Source organism: Aythya fuligula, chromosome 23 (assembly GCF_009819795.1).
Source record: "Aythya fuligula isolate bAytFul2 chromosome 23, bAytFul2.pri, whole genome shotgun sequence".
Lineage (NCBI taxonomy): Eukaryota > Metazoa > Chordata > Aves > Anseriformes > Anatidae > Aythya > Aythya fuligula.
Window position 1 is genome coordinate 1552911 of NC_045581.1, and position 17117 is coordinate 1570027.

At 44.6% G+C, this 17117-nt stretch overlaps 1 protein-coding gene across 5 annotated transcripts in view; it reads right to left on the bottom strand.

The window, feature by feature from the left end:
* The window catches only part of HIVEP3 (HIVEP zinc finger 3), a 257490-nt gene that overhangs the window by 180325 nt on the left and 60048 nt on the right, over positions 1-17117 (bottom strand). The window contains exon 1 of one of the 5 annotated variants that reach the window (XM_032202103.1): positions 4758-4827. The exons of the other annotated variants lie outside the window; for them this stretch is intronic. The gene's annotated coding sequence lies outside the window, so the exon portion shown is untranslated. Of the gene's footprint in view, positions 1-4757; positions 4828-17117 lie in introns of those variants that run through there. 5 annotated transcript variants of the gene reach the window in all.

The following is a 17117-nucleotide window of genomic DNA, read 5'->3' on the forward strand; positions in this document are numbered from 1 at the left end:
CTGGTCTTGCTCTGATAAAAGCAAGAGTAGGGTAGTAATAAAGAGTAGAATAAAGAGTAATTTTTTGATTGATTTACATAGGAAAAGGATGGAAAGGGATTCTCAAAGTACCTGCTGAGTGAGTTAGATGTTGAATCTCTCTCTAAAAGACCCATCTAGGACATGTCTGGCTTCACAGGTTACTGATGTCAACGTGCAAACCAGGAACACAAACCTCTTGGAGCCCCACGCTGGGCGATCACTCAGCGCCCTTGGTATGTTATCAAAGGGACTTTTTAAAGTAAAAATTTTAAAAGCCTTTCAAAGCCAGCAGGAAGCACATGATGCACTGGGCTGAGGGCCATGGGTGGCTGCTCCCTCCAGCCCGTGCAGAAGACAGGGAGGACCATGGATCTGCCGAGCAGCTGAGCCTGGCATATGGGCTCCCAGAGCTGCTGCGGCTGCCAGGGCCACACCGGGAGCGAGAGACGGGCAAAAAAATAAACTCAGTCTCCCAAACACAGCAGGAGGCTTGGCAGGTCTGGGGCTGAGGCTCCAGGGCACCGCTGTGCTGCGGATAAATAGCAGGAGCAGCACATGCATCAGAGACCGAGGGAGGAATCGGGAGAGCAGATGAGAAAAATGCAAACATTCAGCATGTTAAAGGATTTTCCAGTCTTAAAAACTAGCTGATTTTTTCCAAGAAGTCAAAGATGTTACAGTAAGGCTGTAGCTCAGATACTAGTTTCAAGCCTACATATGTAATATGTGTATATAATACGTATATATGATCCTCTAGGAAAATCTCTGGGAAACATATTCCCTTGACAGAGAATCCCAGTCTTTCCCCCAAACCTGTCACATCTGGGTTCCCCAAACAGGTTCAGAACAAACGAGCCAGTGACCACCATTCCTCTGATTTCATCTCTAATCAAATGCTTCCCAGGGAAGCCATAGGCCTGTGGGGGTTTGAGCAAACCCTGTTCCCAAGTCTTTCCTTAAAGCAAAGCCAAACCATTTTGTAGCCATCAACAACCTTTGTGAATAGGTCTTGGGAGGGAAGAATAAATTAATTATCTTAGAAAGGACTTGTACAAATAATCCCTGTGTCTATAAAATGTTAGTGTTTCTGAGACAGATCCAAACTGTGTTTGTCACCATACCAAGTTTCATCGAGAATTACACTAAAAAAAATCAATTAGTTGCCTGAAGAAAGAATATATAGAAAGATTATTTCTTCCTTAAGCTGTAGCAACACCTTCTCTGTCCAAATACCTGAGTAAAATACAGCCAAGGCAAATTACAGATTCAGTCCTGTCCTATCTTTTGTGATAATTCAAATAATTCTCATCAGAAAGCTGATAATAAGAAACATTCACATGTAAAAACATCACTTTCATGCACAGAATGAACAATTAAATATGATTTTTTTACAGTAACTTAAAGGTTATCAGGCAATCCCCACTTCTTCTGCAAATCCCTTATCAAGACCTATTTTCCCAACAGTGTCACAGGTGTAATCCAACACTAATAATCAAAATTGATATGACCCACATGAGTCCTGTGCTGCCCATAAAACTGTTTTCATCTTGTATTCTGCAGATGCAGAAGACCCTCTGAGGTACTGCACAGACATCCTTGGGAAGTGGTGAAGGGAGGTGAGCCCACCTCCTGGCAGTGGTTTGGCACCTGTGTCAGACAGGGACCTGCTCCTCCAGGAAAAGGTTTTGGCAATTTCCACATGGAAAAAAAAATCTTAAAAACTATTTCCATAAGGAATTATCTGCAATATCCCATTGCTAACATGCTCCACCTTAGCTGCAAAAGACCTGGGCTCTGCTCTCCTAAAGAAAAGAGAGATGGGGTGGAGGGAACCCTGGCTGATTTAACCAAGTATGTATCTCGATGGACCGCATCTGCTTGGACATACGTGAAAAGCCAGTCATGATGGCAAAATTTAAAATTAGGAAAGAAGAATCACCAAAAACTCCAAAAGATGACAATGAGCTTAGAGCAGCACTTCCTGCCTCTCCCAGCTGCAGGGCTCAGCCCAGGTCTCAGGGGAAAGCCAGGTGATAACACGGAGCACAGCCAGTCTTGTCTCCACAAACCCCAATTCCTGCTCCTGCAGGGATGTCCACAGCAGGCTGCGTGGGGCACCCTGTACTTGTAGGGAAGGACTTTGGGTAAATCTCACATTGAAAGAGCTACTGATCCATGAGAAGTGTGTGAGAGATTGAACCCCACCCTGCCCCAACCCAAAAAGCCTTCCCCACCCAGCTCTGTTGACCCTAAAATAGGGCATAATGGGATATCTGAGAAGTATGTCAGGTAGATGAGAAATGCCCTATACCCACAGGTCCTTACTACAGACAGCTCAGCCTTCAGCTCAGTGAAATACATCAAAAAAAGGAATAACACGAAGCATAGCTAGAAATAGAGTGGCTGCAACCACAGCCAGTTCTACAGCTTGCAGTTCTCCTACAGCTTGCAACCTGAGTTACCTTTTTAATGATTTTTGTTTGTAAAGGGACCTTCCCTGAATATATGAACTCTTCTGAGAAAATCAAGAAAAAAAGAAAAAAACAACATATAATCTATATTGGATTTATTTCCTTTCTTTATCTGCATTAACTCCTTTATACTAGGCTAAATTTGGAAGGTAACTAACAGGTGTCCATGGATACTTCAGCTTGGTGAACATACAAACGTATCTGTTTCAGAAATTTAAGCACAAAGTTCAGGGGCTACATCCCCAAACTCCCCTCTGCATTTTGAGGTTTTGAGCAAGTCAATTAACTTTTTAAGTCCCTTTTGCATATGCGCAAAATTGCTGTAATCCCTAGCCTGGGTGAATTACATCACCCCCCATTCATTCCACATTATGCAACATTTCTGCGTACAGTTGTTCACAAAGCCTTGTTTCCTGCTCCTTTCCAAGCTGCTGTGTGAAGTCATTAGCATGAAAAATATTTTTTATCCATAGATTTAAGAGGCTAAATGAGGGCAAAATATTGATATACACAGCGTATCCCCCCCCCCATGCCCCCACCAAAATTGCCTCCGCCCCTCACACTGGCACAGCATTATTCAAATTCAGTTCAAAGAACTCGTATCAGAGGCCCCCTGCCTGCTCCAGAACCAGAGCAGGGGAAACCACAGGCTGGCTCACAAACATCAAAAATTTCATTATTTATAACAAAAATGGTTTATGTTATCCCACCTCACCCATCCCCTGAGCTTGCTGCATGCTTTGCATTGCAATATGTGGGCTGCAGCAGGAAAGTAAGAGGAGAAGCACTAGCCCGGAGCCAAACCTGGACACTTCAAGTCATGAGCAGCACAGAGATCCTACGATATCTGCAGCAACGCCGGCTGCCACTTGCAGCTCCCAACTAATTCCACCTCCAGCTGCCAAAACCAGCAAACCTTGGTGTTTAGGTTAAAGGCAACACCCGCGGTAATTCACTCCACAGCAATTAACGCCTGCCATGGGAGCTTTCTGGTCCATCCACGTACATCTACGCTGGGCTGTCCTGATGCTACCATCAAACCCAGCCCTGCCGCATGTGCACACCCCCAGCCTGCACGCCCAGCATGCTGCAGCCACCAGAACCCAGGTAACTTGTAGGGTGCAAGGATGCCCACCAAGCCAGCGTGCCCCCAAACCTGCCTGCATGCTGCTTACAAGCATCCCCTGGGGACCCACGGGCAGGAGGGTCATGCACCCCCTGAGATGAAGGATCTGCCCCACTTGCTGCCAGGACACCACAGCTCAGGAGCATGCAATTGTTGGGGGGGGGGATCTTATTTATTTGCCCAGAAAGGCAGCTGGGGGACAAAATGGGTCTTTTTGTTCGCTGCGATGTATAGGCTCATGATTGTTCGCCTTTGCTGCAAAGGCTGGGAGTGTGGGATGGGCGACATTCCCAGCATAGGAACCGAATTCTGTGCATGAATTTGGGCAAAGTTCCTTAAATTGCAGCATCCAGGCTGCCTTGTTTCTGTGCACCACATGGGAACCCTGCTCTTTGAGGTTTAGAAATGCCTAAATGCCCCTGCAAGAAATGAGCAATATTGAGAACGGATGAGATTTTTGCAATGCTATAAAACATTGGTCCTGCCCGTTTTAGCAACTTGCTTGATAGAAAAACCATACCCATGCTCAGTGAGGCCATCACTCTCTCCGTCTGTTTTCTTAGGAGCGCGTTCGGTTCACTGCAGTGCCAGCAGCTCATTTCACCACCACCACGGCCTTGCCAAACCTGCCCGAGCAGTGCGGACGGAGAAGGGGCCGTAACAAAACTTACTTTGCTCAGGTCTCTGAGATGAACATGAAAAACTAGCCTAAAAACACAACTCAAACATCCCAAGCTACAAGGGCACCCGAGCCGCCTGGCACCTGTCCTAGCTAATCCGGCTGCTCTCTAAATTTCATCCAAGTTTCTCACTCTGCATTCTTGCCTCTGCGGTAACTAAAATAAATAAAGAAATACATCAAAACCTACAGTTTATTTTAACTTAGCAGGTCGGCATAGATGGAAAAAAAAAGAAAAAGGAAGCTGCATTTCAGTGTCACTGGAAATAAATCAAACCAAATCTTAAAGGCCTGATCCAAAGAAAACTTGGACTTTAAGCTGTACCAAATTCTTCAAACAAATGGATAATATTCTGGACGAAATGCAGATGCTTGTTTGCCTACTGTTTTAAGAAAAGTTTTAAAACAAACAAACAACAACAATAGCAAACAAAACAAAACAAAAATCCTTCTTGTATACCTCAGGACTAAGTGTCTGGGAAGATCTGCTCATCCCCTTCCACCGAGAAGGTTGGTATCTTCAGCCCCAGTAAGGAGATGCCCAATGGAAAATCCACAGCTCTGCAATCAAACAGGGGTTTCAAACAGGGACACACATGAAAGCTTTTTTCCTACAAAAGCAGGGGGAAAGGCCAGCTATTTCAAATTTCACCCCGGGCTTTCTTTAACACCCTTTGAATTGTCTATTTCATTTTATTTGCTTCCTATTAAGCTTTTTAATTAGAAGCCTCTGAATTCAGCGGGAGAGCTTTTCCTCGCCGATCCTCTTTGTGCCACAGTGTGATATCAGCTGAAAATCGCCACCGAGGTGCAGAGGGCTGGATTCCCTGCCTGGAACAGGTAGGACGAGTCAGGCTTGGGGAGGAGGCTGCCCTCTTCTCTTCTGGTTTTGTGTTTTCTTGTGTTTGTTTGTTTTTTTCCCCTTTGGCTTGGGAATAGATGCAGCATGTGCAACAGCCTGAGTAATGCATATCTGGGTGAAAACCACTGCTTTGGGTTGAACACTGATTGAATGGAGCCAGGCAGAGGGAGCGAGGAAGCAGGGCGCACCCACGTCAGCTTGCACACCAGGTTAGCACAGCTTCATGGGATGGGGCATTTGCACTGCACAGAGACACTTTTCCTGTAACTATTTAGTTCTGTAACAAAGGGGGACAGTGCCCTGTGAGTTACATATAGAAGTTCGTGTAGTGTTTGACATGAAACATTCTCTCTCTGTAGCTGACCTTATCACGTTCACCTCGTGTCCTGCTCACCAAGTTCTTCCTCCTATTGAGACCATTAAGAAAACCCAGGAAATGAATGCACAAGAAAGCTTGGCTCCTAAGCTGCTGGTTATTCAAAACATTCTTGACATAAACCCACAAGAGGAAGGACAAGGCAAGTCAGCTGCCCTGCTGCTTCATTACTTCCAGGCACATACCATGCTATTGCCAGGGCTTTCACAAGCCAACAGACCACAAGCAACAACCAAACCCCTGCAATAACACCAGCCCTTCCACCTCTTCTCCCAGCCACATCTCCGTCACATCCTTCTCATCTCCAACCCAGCACACTGATGCATGTGAATCCAAGCAAAAGTCCCAAAGCTTGCTTAACTTTGCCTTACTTTTATCCTTTTATCACTCTGCAAAGCAAGTCAGTGTGCTGAGACAAACCAAAAATCGACCAACCAATCAACCAACCATGCAAATGAAGCCCATTTAAGTAAAACATTATGTCTAGGCTAAAAAAAAATAATAAAAAAATAAATAAATAAAAGTGAACATGTCACTGATAATTGAAGGTTTTCCAGACTGGGAGACCTAGGATCTCGTTCTGTCCAACAATAACTAAGCTATCTTGGAAACTGAATAACAATATTTCTTCCACAAATCCACCTTTAAAAACCAAGCAGAGGCTGTGAAGGAACATCAGAGTCATGGATAAAATGATGCCAGCAGACATGGGTGGGAACCTATGGGGTTAAATTGAGTTTTACCAGGGACAGTCCACACCCAGGAACTACTAAGTATCCTTAAAGTGAAAAATACAATTTTCAGCTGAGCTACTTCTGACAGCTAGAAGACACCATACACTAGACATCTCACTTTTAATTTATTATTCATAAAAAAACAAATTTATTGATATAAAAACACTGCACATTCAAAAGCAACAACACTTATCTTTATCAAGCAAATAATTTTAAGGCCAGCTGGATTATTCACATGACTACCAGGCCTTTCCTTTACTAACATTTAAAAATAAATAAAGGAGATTTCTGTTTGATAAAGTTCAAATCACACTTTTAAAATGAGGAAAGCAATATATTCACCTGAAAAACCCAGAGCCACAATCTTCTTGAAACAATTTTTCTTATTCAGAAGGAGCAGCCAAAGAGCACTGAGTGAGGTCTGAATATCAAATCAAGCATAACACAAACAAAGGAAAAAGGAAAAGAAAAGAAAAACACAGTGCTGGCCCAGAGCACTCCGGCTTGTGTTACACACAAGGCCAGCATGAGAGAAAACACACCAGGCGTCAAAATTCAGAGTAAATCATAATGACCCACCAGGTACGGTCTTCTGGCTTTCTCAGCTCAGGGACACGCAGGGATTTCAGACTCCAAAGAAGCCTTTGAAGAGCCCCAGGGGCAATGGGATATAAAAATCGGCCAGAAAGACAGCTGGGAAACATGGCAAGAGAAAGTAGCAGTCCATTTCAGGAGGACTCATTTCCATAAGATAATCAGGGAATATCAAAAGGTGCATCCCACAACCAAAGGGAGGCCCCCAGGAGGCAGCAGAAATGCTGATCAGGCGCGGCACTCGTAGTAACGCAGTTGGCGAGCGACAAAACTTGCACGATGCACCCAAAAGATCTGAAGGAGTAAAATCAAAACTGCACAGTGTTTTAGAGAGAATATTCCTCATTATGCCATTGTGCAGACAGCTGAGCTCCACACTGATGTTGGCACTACGGTGGTGGGCTCAACATGGGAAGACCTCAAGGCAGAACATGAGGGCCAGGTCCCATGCTGGGTTGGGAGATGTCTGCCTTAGGTGGGTTTTTATTTTCTGGTGACCCCCAAGAAGCGTTATATAGAGAAGGACAAAGGGCTACATCATCCTCACCAATGGGAAACTCCACACAGTTTAGCTGTGTGCGATGGAGCAGATGGACAGGAACATCACCCAATGGGCCCCAGGAGATTGGCCCCGAGGAGGAGGCCATCTGTGCCTGGCCTCCTCGGAACACACTGAGCCCTTCAGGGCTGCACTGAGATACTGGGAGGATCATAGGGGAGAGAAGAAAAAAAAAAAAGAAAGAAAGAAAAAGAAAGAAAAAGAAAAAGAAAGAAAAAGAAAGAAAAAGAAAGAAAAAGAAAAAAAAAAGAAAGAAAAAAAAGAAGACTCAAGGTGTGTGGTCCATAAATTCCTGTCTGAAGAAATGCCACTCAGGCCAGTCATAAACCTACCTGACCCTTGGGGAAAGAAAGGAAAGGTTGGGAGAAGAAACTGGAGAACACTGAGCAGTCGCTCTGCTTATTGCTAGGGACAGATTGGAACAGCCAGACAAAAAGCTAATGATGGTGTTTGCAGGATTAATTAACACTCATGTTATCAAAGCACCAGAGATCCCAGGCGGGATAGCTCCCACAATCACACCTTCCCCCAAGAAGTTTGCTGGCAAAGAAGAAATACGCCTGGTGGGAAGAGACAGATGCAGCCAAGTGCTTATACACAAGCAAGAGACACCCCAAGATGGTGATCTCCAGGGCCCTGATGATACAACACAGGTAGGGCAAACCCAGCCCATTGACACTGCGGCAGTGAATTCACAAACCAACGAATTGGAAGAGCTGTCTGAGTTTGCAGAGAGCCCGAAGCAACACCACTAATTACGGTATTTGTTGCATTCATTTTATATGTCCCATGAGATACTTCTGCTGTGGAATCTGCTGAAGTCTGAATCTCAACAAATGTGCTCCTGCTTACTGATGCTTGAGGGACCTGCCCAGAACCACGCTCATCGGCAGCTCTTCTCGTGGAGCGTTGAGGAAGGAAGGGCTCCTGCTGTCACAGCCGCTCCAAAAAGACTCAAACCTGCTTCAAGAGCATGTGTGCACCAGATCAGTCCAAAGAACGGGAGAGAAGCTACTGAACTCAGTGTGAAGCTTTTTTTTTTTTTTTTTTTTTTTTTTTTCTGTGGCACACACAGTAAAGGAGGTCTGTAAAGTTACCGAGTATCTGATGATGAGAAGGAATTTCTGGACCACCTACATTGATTAAAGTCAAAAACTCCTGAAAATAGTCAGTAATTTAACAACCAATATTGTCACCTATGAATCAGCAACACACGCGTGTTTGGGAAATGGGTAAAGAGCAGGAGATTTCTTGGTAGAGGATAAAATCAATCTTGTGGTAGAATTTAGTCCATCCAGTTCACTCCTTTGATTACAGATAATTAACAGTTGTTAAAAAAGAAAAAAACTGTTTAGGATTTACTCAGAAAAAAAATGAGAACTGTCTTACAGGGAACCTTGAAGTATCAACAGACAGGGAAACTACACGGTCACACCTAATTTAGATATTGAGCAGCCTACTGGAGTTTATATCTCCTGCCTTCCCACAGAACTCCATTAAACGTAATGAACTGTATGATAAAAAGTATCTGATGGAGTTGTGAAACTAGCCATAGCAATTCTGATGTATCAGCAAAACACCCATAATATGGATGTGGAAATTTAATGAGAAATGAATAAGCAGAATTTTAGAGGTGTTTCCCATCCTGAGCGCTCAGGATTTTCCAAAACACAGACTTTGATGAAGAAATGGTGAGTCTCACAAAATAGTAGTCCCAGTTTAGTCCTGATTTAACCAAAAAAAAAAAAAAAAAAAGGATTTATATTAGGATGAAATTTAACCTCCTATTCCTTTGGGCTGTTTCCTATTCACACCAATTATTGTACCTTGAACAAAGGTTGAAAGCTGGATGTAGGAACAGGCAGAGGTGTCAAATTCCTGAGAAACAAAGCCCTATTTTAGTTTAATTACTTCCTAGTGACAAAGGAATGGAGAGGAGAGAAATTTAGACTGAAGAAACAGTATTTTAAGCAGAAAAAACATCACTCAGTCATGTTAGCATCAGCTCCTTAAAGGTCCAAATCTTGCCCTACGACAGCAGCAAGAAGAGCTGTCATCAACTTTGAGGGGAGAAGAGACAGCATCTGAAATTGAACAGTACCCCCAAAATTGCTCTCAAAACCTTCTGTGAACATTGTCTGCTTCTGAAAGCAGAACTCTGTGAGGCCAAACACTTCAGTGGGGAGTTGAGAACCCCCTAGGACACGGTCTTCTCGATGGCAATAAAGATGGGAGTTACACAGTTGTCACTGCGGGCAGAAGCAAAAGGTGATTTGCAAAGGCACCAGGGAGCACCTGGATAGAAATGCAAGGCGGGTTGGCCACCTGAGCAAGAAGTCCAGTGCTGAGAGCCCAGGATCAACGCATCACCAACCAGCAGTGTCCATGTCCCACGCTGCCTCTAGAGCTGATGCTTTACGCGCTGCCCCCCCAGGAAGCAGTACAGGACCAAACAGCTTTAATCAAGAAGAAAACAAAGTGACAGCTTAACCGCGATGCAAAATCAATTTTAACGGCTCTTTAAGGACACACGCTGCATGCACAATGTAGGTATTCTGTAAGTTGTCATGGCATAATAAAAAGATTAGGAGAATCCATGTTTTTTCCTGGGCTTTTAGTCTTCTGCTCTGCAATCCCCAGCTGGTAACACTAGTAAGATATTTATTTACCCAGGAAGAAAAATAAGCCAAAAGCAAAAGCATTTTCCTGACAAATCCTTAATCTCTCCTCATTCCTCTGCAGACACAAGTCAACCTTAGCATCTCTCCCAGACAGGGCAAAATTTCAAAGTGTTTCTGTAATCAAAGAGAAGGGTTTGAATTTCAGAAGACACGACGGGCAGCACAGCGAGACAGCTGGGAATTAAGCAGGCGAGTGGAGCTCACCACGTGTCCCACACATCCAACACATCAGCACGGGGAAGAAAATCAACAATATTTAAATGGAAGCCCAGACATTTATTTCCACCTTCCAGTGGCCCGGGTCAATGACAGCAGCTTCATCTGTCTAGCACTGTCTTGCCAAACACGGGGATGGGCTCCTTGCCCCACGTGTTATGTCAGATTCAGAAGCCCAAGCTATGCTGGGACTGTTCCCTTCAGCTGCCTTCCCAGCAAGGCAGAACGGCATCGGAGACCCAGCTACAGCAACGCCTCTTCCAGGGGTGGTCACAGAAGTTCAGCCAAGCAGCTTTCAGCAGCTCTGACCAAAACTACAAGGAGAAAATGATCATAACGTGTTTACTCTAGGCCAGCATCAAAATGTGAAGTTAAACTAAATAAATAAAGAAGTCAGAACACCCAACATCGAACACGCCGAATGCCATTGGTAAGTCTGTCCTGGCTCCAGGTGGCCTTTAATAAAATGTGCCTGGCCCCTTCCTGCTAGCACATATCTTGACTCTGCTTTTAAATAGCTTGCAGAAATTGCAATGCAGAACTAATGCAATGCTGTTGTTCTTGAGCACATGGGGCTGGAGAACAGCTCAGGTACGAAATGCAGACACCCACCCGCTTTGCAATAAACAGGAAACTTGTGTAACCCAGATCAAAAACAGAACAAGCAGAAAAAAATAAAATGAAAACTAGAAAAACCCAGTGGCTCAGATTTTTTTTTCCCAATTGTTTCCCAAGAGCTGAGCACTTCACATGGCATTCCCCCCCCCCTCATTGTTAAAATTTGGGTTTTGTCTGAAAAAAAGATCATGGTTGCTTCCTCTTCTCACCAAGCAACAAAAATCCTGCTCATTCGTGTGGCAAATCTGGTGTTCATTAATATCTGGGATTTTTTTTTTCCTTGCTCAGTGCCATAAAGGCATGTAATTCTGCTCACTGCACCAATCTGGGGAAGGGCAGACTGTTTTCCCTTTGAGGTCAATTTGTCTGACTTCAGCTATTTCAAAACCTAAGGTGCCGATCAGTTGTGTCCATCCCTGCACAGCCCATGGAGAAGCATGAAGGGACCCTTCCCATCTGAGATCCGTGTTGGAGACAGAAGGGCTCATTTGCCCTCCAGCACCTCCTGCTCCTAATCACCAACTCTGCTGGGAATTTTGAACAAGTGCCCAACTCCTAGACCATTAAATTAGGTGAAATTAATTCCTTTTTCAAGTTAAAAAGTGTATCAACTACTGTATGAAAACCATTAAACTTACAGGTAGGGTATTATGCCCTTGGACTGCAGAAACCCCCTCCAGGGCGTTCCTTGGCTTGCAGCACCTTCCCCTACACCTTTCAGAAACATTTACCAGCCATAGCCAGGGAGACCAAGGATGGACCTTCATGTTCCTCATTCCCCAAACCCAAGCTGCTATTGGGTCCCTGGCAATAAAACATTCTGGCTTGCTCTCCTCCTGCTTGCTCTTTTCATGAGGTTTTGCAGCAGCCCCAAGGGTAGAGGAGGAAACCTGGAGCCTGCTGGGCTCGTCCCTCTCACTGCACCGGGAGCTAATATTTAAAAGACTATTTATAAGGCACTTCTCTAAGGTTAGCCCAAACAAACAAACAAACAAACAAACAAAAACAAAACCAACCAAATGACATGTTTTTCCATATGTTAGGACATCCAGCCTTGCAACAGATGCATTTCATGTATGCCCCGAAGATACCCCATTAGTCAAAGAGCAGCACAGTTCCTGCTCCCTCCCCAAGATTCCAGAGCCCTTAGCAAAATTCTGGCCAAATACACCCAAGAGGGAATAATTTGGGGCAGGGAACATCCAGGAATATTTGCTCTCCTCTACTATTGTTTCCTCACACAGACTGAAAGTCTTGACCTACCAACCCACCAAGGTACCTTTGGAAATGCTCCCACTCCTCCTCCGTGTCCTACTGCTGCCACCAGGAGCCCTTCCTGGAGGTAGCCAGGCTGAGAATTTACCACGCAGTGTCACAGAAGCAGTGCCGTGCTTATTTTGCTCTCTGCTTGTTTTTTTTCTTGCTTGCAGGTTTCACACCCACTTGAACATTTGGTCCGCTAAATAGGAAGGAAGGACTGAAATCATGCCCAGACACAAACCCATCAAGGGAGGGGAGAAACCAAGCAGCCACTATTCCTCATGTGGAAAATTTTCTTTCTCTGCTGGATACATTTTCAAGTCCACAAGTTTGAGCTCTGGAGTAATTTTGCAGTTTCGGTGTGTATATTAAACAAGGAAATAGCTTGCTCTCAAAGACCCTGCTTAATTCAAATGAACGGAGGCTGTGATAAACAGCACCTTCTTGAAAAGCAACACATTGTGCAGCAAAATCTAACTCAGTGCTGGCTGAGCAGTGCCGAACCTCGGACCACCTCATCGGGGTTTGCAATGTTTTATACTGCAAATATTGTTTTTTCCAGTTGCTGGATAGCGTTTCTAAACAGGAATTCTCAGCTTACAACTTAGAAGGAATCTTGAAAACCAGCCACGCTCTCTGATCTCGTATGTCACTGTCAGAAATGTGTACGCTGAACAAATCCACTGTCTCTCCCCCAGCGAGCATGCAGTCCAAAAAAGCAGCTTCACCAGCCTGCCCTGGCCACGCCACACTATCCCAGGGAATGGCAGAGCTGTGAGGCTGGCCAGGCTTGGAATCGCTTCGCATCACAGATGTGCAGAGCAGCCAGACCACACTGGTGAACCTGGCTGTGATGCAGTGGGAGCAAGGGCAATAAGAGCGTGGATTACACGCGGGTTATGGGATTAGGAAAGGATGGTTCTGCTCCATGTCCTCCGTGCAGCATGGCAGCTCAGTGACTTCATTATTCCAGATTCTTTCAATTTGCTTTTCCCTCACAACACCAGAGAAGCATGTTTTAACGGGGATCTCAGAGAACAGTAAGAAATTCAGGAGATGCCTCGCAGGACACGGAGGTGCACCGTAAAATGTGACAGTGCAGAAGATAAGAAGAACAAAGCAGTTATTGAAATTAGTCTTTAACAGATAGGAAAAGTAAGCACAGACACATCCTGATGTCTTTTTTAAAAAAAAAAAATATTATTTTCTATTTATTTACACATTGGGAATTAGCTGAACCATCTTTCCAGATGACATCAACATCAGAAGCCTCACAGAGCCTGTAAGCAGTCAGCCACAATCCAATTGTGAAGTCCAGCAACACAAGCAGGCTGACAGCTACGTTTTCTTTTAAAATCCTGTTGGAAACCTTGGTAGGAAAATATTAACACTTATTGGACTTCTACAGCACAATAGTGCAAATGCTGCATGTCCTGAGGAGCACCAGCAAAGCAGGCAGACAGCAGCCCCGGAGGACCCACAGGTGCTCCAAGTGATGCTGTGATGGAGCTGAGCCCCAGGATGGGACAGGGACTCCCACATTCCTACCAGCCTCAAGTTTCCCAGCTTTCTAATTTCATCTTTGAGTGAGAGCATGATTGGCCTATGCAGAATTTCATTCAGGACTTTAATTAGGTCCCTTCAGACCTAGGTTTTGGGGAGAGGACCGAGGCTGCTCCCCTCGCCCTGAGCATCCCGGGCGAGCAGGGCACCTCGCTGACGGACAATTTGTTTACTCAATCAGACACAGAGCAAGTCCGTGGCTGTGGAGAGGTTTCTATTCCAAGCAGGGAGACAGCAATTAAACGGCCTGACCCACACACCCTCAATTACAGCAGAGCTGCACAAGGCTCTGTTTACCCAGTCAGTCAACCAGCAATTACGAATCCTTCCACTGAGGCCTAAAACCAGCAAACTTCTTCAAAAAAATATTTTATTTGCTTGTGAAAATAAAACAAGCACGTTCTGTTACTATCTCAGTTTGTTTATTAAGGGTCTGTTGCCAAGTTTAGGGTGACTTTCTCAATATTTTGACCAAGCTCTATTACATTACCTGCTCTTACTTACTTTTAACCTTCCCAGGCATTTTGCTCCTATCGCACAGGATTCTAATCCTGGCCAAGAGCAGGAGCTGAGAAACCTCCCAGGACAGCCCAGGAAGGAGGTGGAAATGCTGTGGGATATGGCAAATGCTCCTGACGTGGTGTTCATGGCCTCAGGGATCAAGGCAGGAGCTGAATTTCTTTTCCAAAGATATAGGTTGAGGTCAAACGCTGCCCCTTCTATGATCACTACCATAAGCCATAGCACTCACGTCACAGGGTTTAGGAGTATGGAAGTATTTTTGGCTCAGATGTGCTTTCCTCACTGGTTATCCGTAAAGGGAATGGTCTTTAAGGCTCAAAGCGCTTCTCAGCCATTTGGCCAACAGCTGCAAGGAACACTATCCTGGAGGGGGTTTTGATTCAAAGTTCCATACATGCCCCAAAATGTGTTGAAAAGTTGCATTTTTGCAAAGCAAACATCTGACTGCATTAATTTTCAGACATGCGCCGGTGTAGTGCCATCCACTGATGGCACAGAAACAGGCTTTGCAGAGGTATTTCGGACTGACAAGTGGTGTGCTGGCACTGCAGGTGACAAATCCACTGTCCTGGGGAGACCAGGAAAGTCACTCCAACTTCTGCCAGTTGCTTCTAATACTTAATAGGAATAGTTTTAGATATGCAAGAAGTGGTCTGTGGCCACACAGCTTCGTGGAGGGCAGTTACAGGGATGAACGAACAACACAGGCACTAGGCATTTAACACACATTTCTCCACACTGAGTTGAAATGTAACATGTTGACATTTTTGAGCAGCGAAATTGTCACAAAAATTGCTGATAGCATTAAAACAAGAAATGCTATAGCATTTGCCAGCCAAATGCATTATTTCTGCTTAAAAAAAAAGTAAGTGTCAAAATTAAGCCCATTTAGCCGTCAGCTGCAAAGCTTCCATTAAGCCTCAATATTTCCCCACCACAGAAGGCAGAGAGCCAGAAAGATCAACAGATATTAGCTAGGCAGGCAGACACACGAACATCTTGATGTCAAACAACGCTCCTGCAAGGGAACAGATGCAGAGAGCCAAAGTCCAGTGCGACAACACGGCCGTCAGCCTGCACGAGGGTGTTAAGAGCCGTGCAAAACAGGCACAGACAAGCCCAAGGAATGGGAAGTGATGGTCAATGGGTCCTCCCTTCTTTTCCCCGAAAGGATGTCTTTTTCCCAAAAAAAAACATGCTTAAAATATTATATTGAGCATTGCTTGCCTAGCAGCTTGTTGCTGGGAAGCTTTAGAGATGGTAACTCCAGTTAAATGTTATACTTTTGAAATACTTTTGTTCAGAAATATTTTTTTTTTGCTGCAGAGCTGGGGTAGGGCATCTCACATATCATCATCACTTGTCCTTGGAGCTACAAAAGAGAAATCCTTCCCCAGCCCCAGGTCCTCAATCCTTCACTGTGCAGGACGATGCTCACCCATCACCTTGACATCAACAGGTGGAAAGGGCAATTACCGTTAGTACTTATATGAAGGAGGGTGATGGGACAAAATGCTGCAATTGTACAACATTCTCTAGTACAACTAAAACAATGCAGCTTTCAGCAATGCTGTTAGCATAGAACAGCACACAAGAATTTTCTCTCTCTCCTGTCTCCATAAGAGTGTCCTATCAGACGCACATGGGTGTAACTGAAGAAATGTGAGGGTAAAAAAAAAAAAAAAAAAAAAAAAAAAACACACAACAAAACAACAAAGAAGATAGAAGTTTGACTGGCACTCAGAGCAGACATTAAAAAGATGGATAGAGCAAAATGGGATGTTTTCTAAACAAATCTATGTGGGTTGTGTGCTGCCAGTGCCTCTTTGCAACCTCCCCCCCAAAATGCATTCACAAATGCACCGCCACGAAACTCCCTGCACAATGACTCGATGCCAAGGAAAAAAAGAAAAGCCCCTTTTATTCGTGGCATCTCACATCAATGGCTACTTTATATTAAAATCAAGGCACATGCTTTCAAACCTTAAAAGCTGCAGCGGAGGGGGAAAAAAAAAAGTCTTCCTCCTCTACCATTAACACTTTTATAACCATTCTTTTGGCTGCTTAGCCCTGCACAATATCAGGTGGAAGTCTTTTCCCCTACACGATCCCCCAAAACAGGAAGGAAGGAATTCACGTCAGATGCTCAACAAGTGCTGGCACTGGGAGTTCTCATTCTTGCAATTCCTGTAACAAAATCGTCATGAATGGCCCCCAAACTCCAGGGGCCACATTTTGAGAGGAACAGCTGGTGACTCGGCAGCTAAAAATGCACCTTGAGGCAGGAGGCAGCCAAACCTCCAGCTACCAGCCTCCCAGAAGAGATTGAAGCACTCGAAAACCTCATTTATCAAATAAAGCACCTTGAGTGCCTTGAAGCAATTTACAGCCGAGAGTTCATTTTACCTTGGCAGAACTGGATTATTTGATGCTTTCATTTGCTAATTCTGTGATGTAAATAAATACCCCCCTCCCTTGTAGGGCAGGGATATAGGTACAGCCTGTGCTATGGATTTTGTATTGCTGAGAGCTGTTGCGATGGAAGGAAAGCTCTCGTGCATTTACAGAATCCCCTGCGTGGCACGGGGGATGCACTGCCTGCCTGCTGCTTTTTTCCCATGGGTTACAGAGTCTAAAGTTATAGTTGTAATAGCAAGCAAAGCAATAGGAATGCATGAATACCAATAACAATAAAATCTTAAACTGTGCTTAAATCTTCAGCTCCTTGTTCAGCCTCTAAGCCTTGTTCTACAGGACTGCAGGACAGACCAGGTGTGCGGGACATCAGCTACCAAAGCAGTTGACAAAAATCGTGTGACCAAGCCCAGCCTTGCC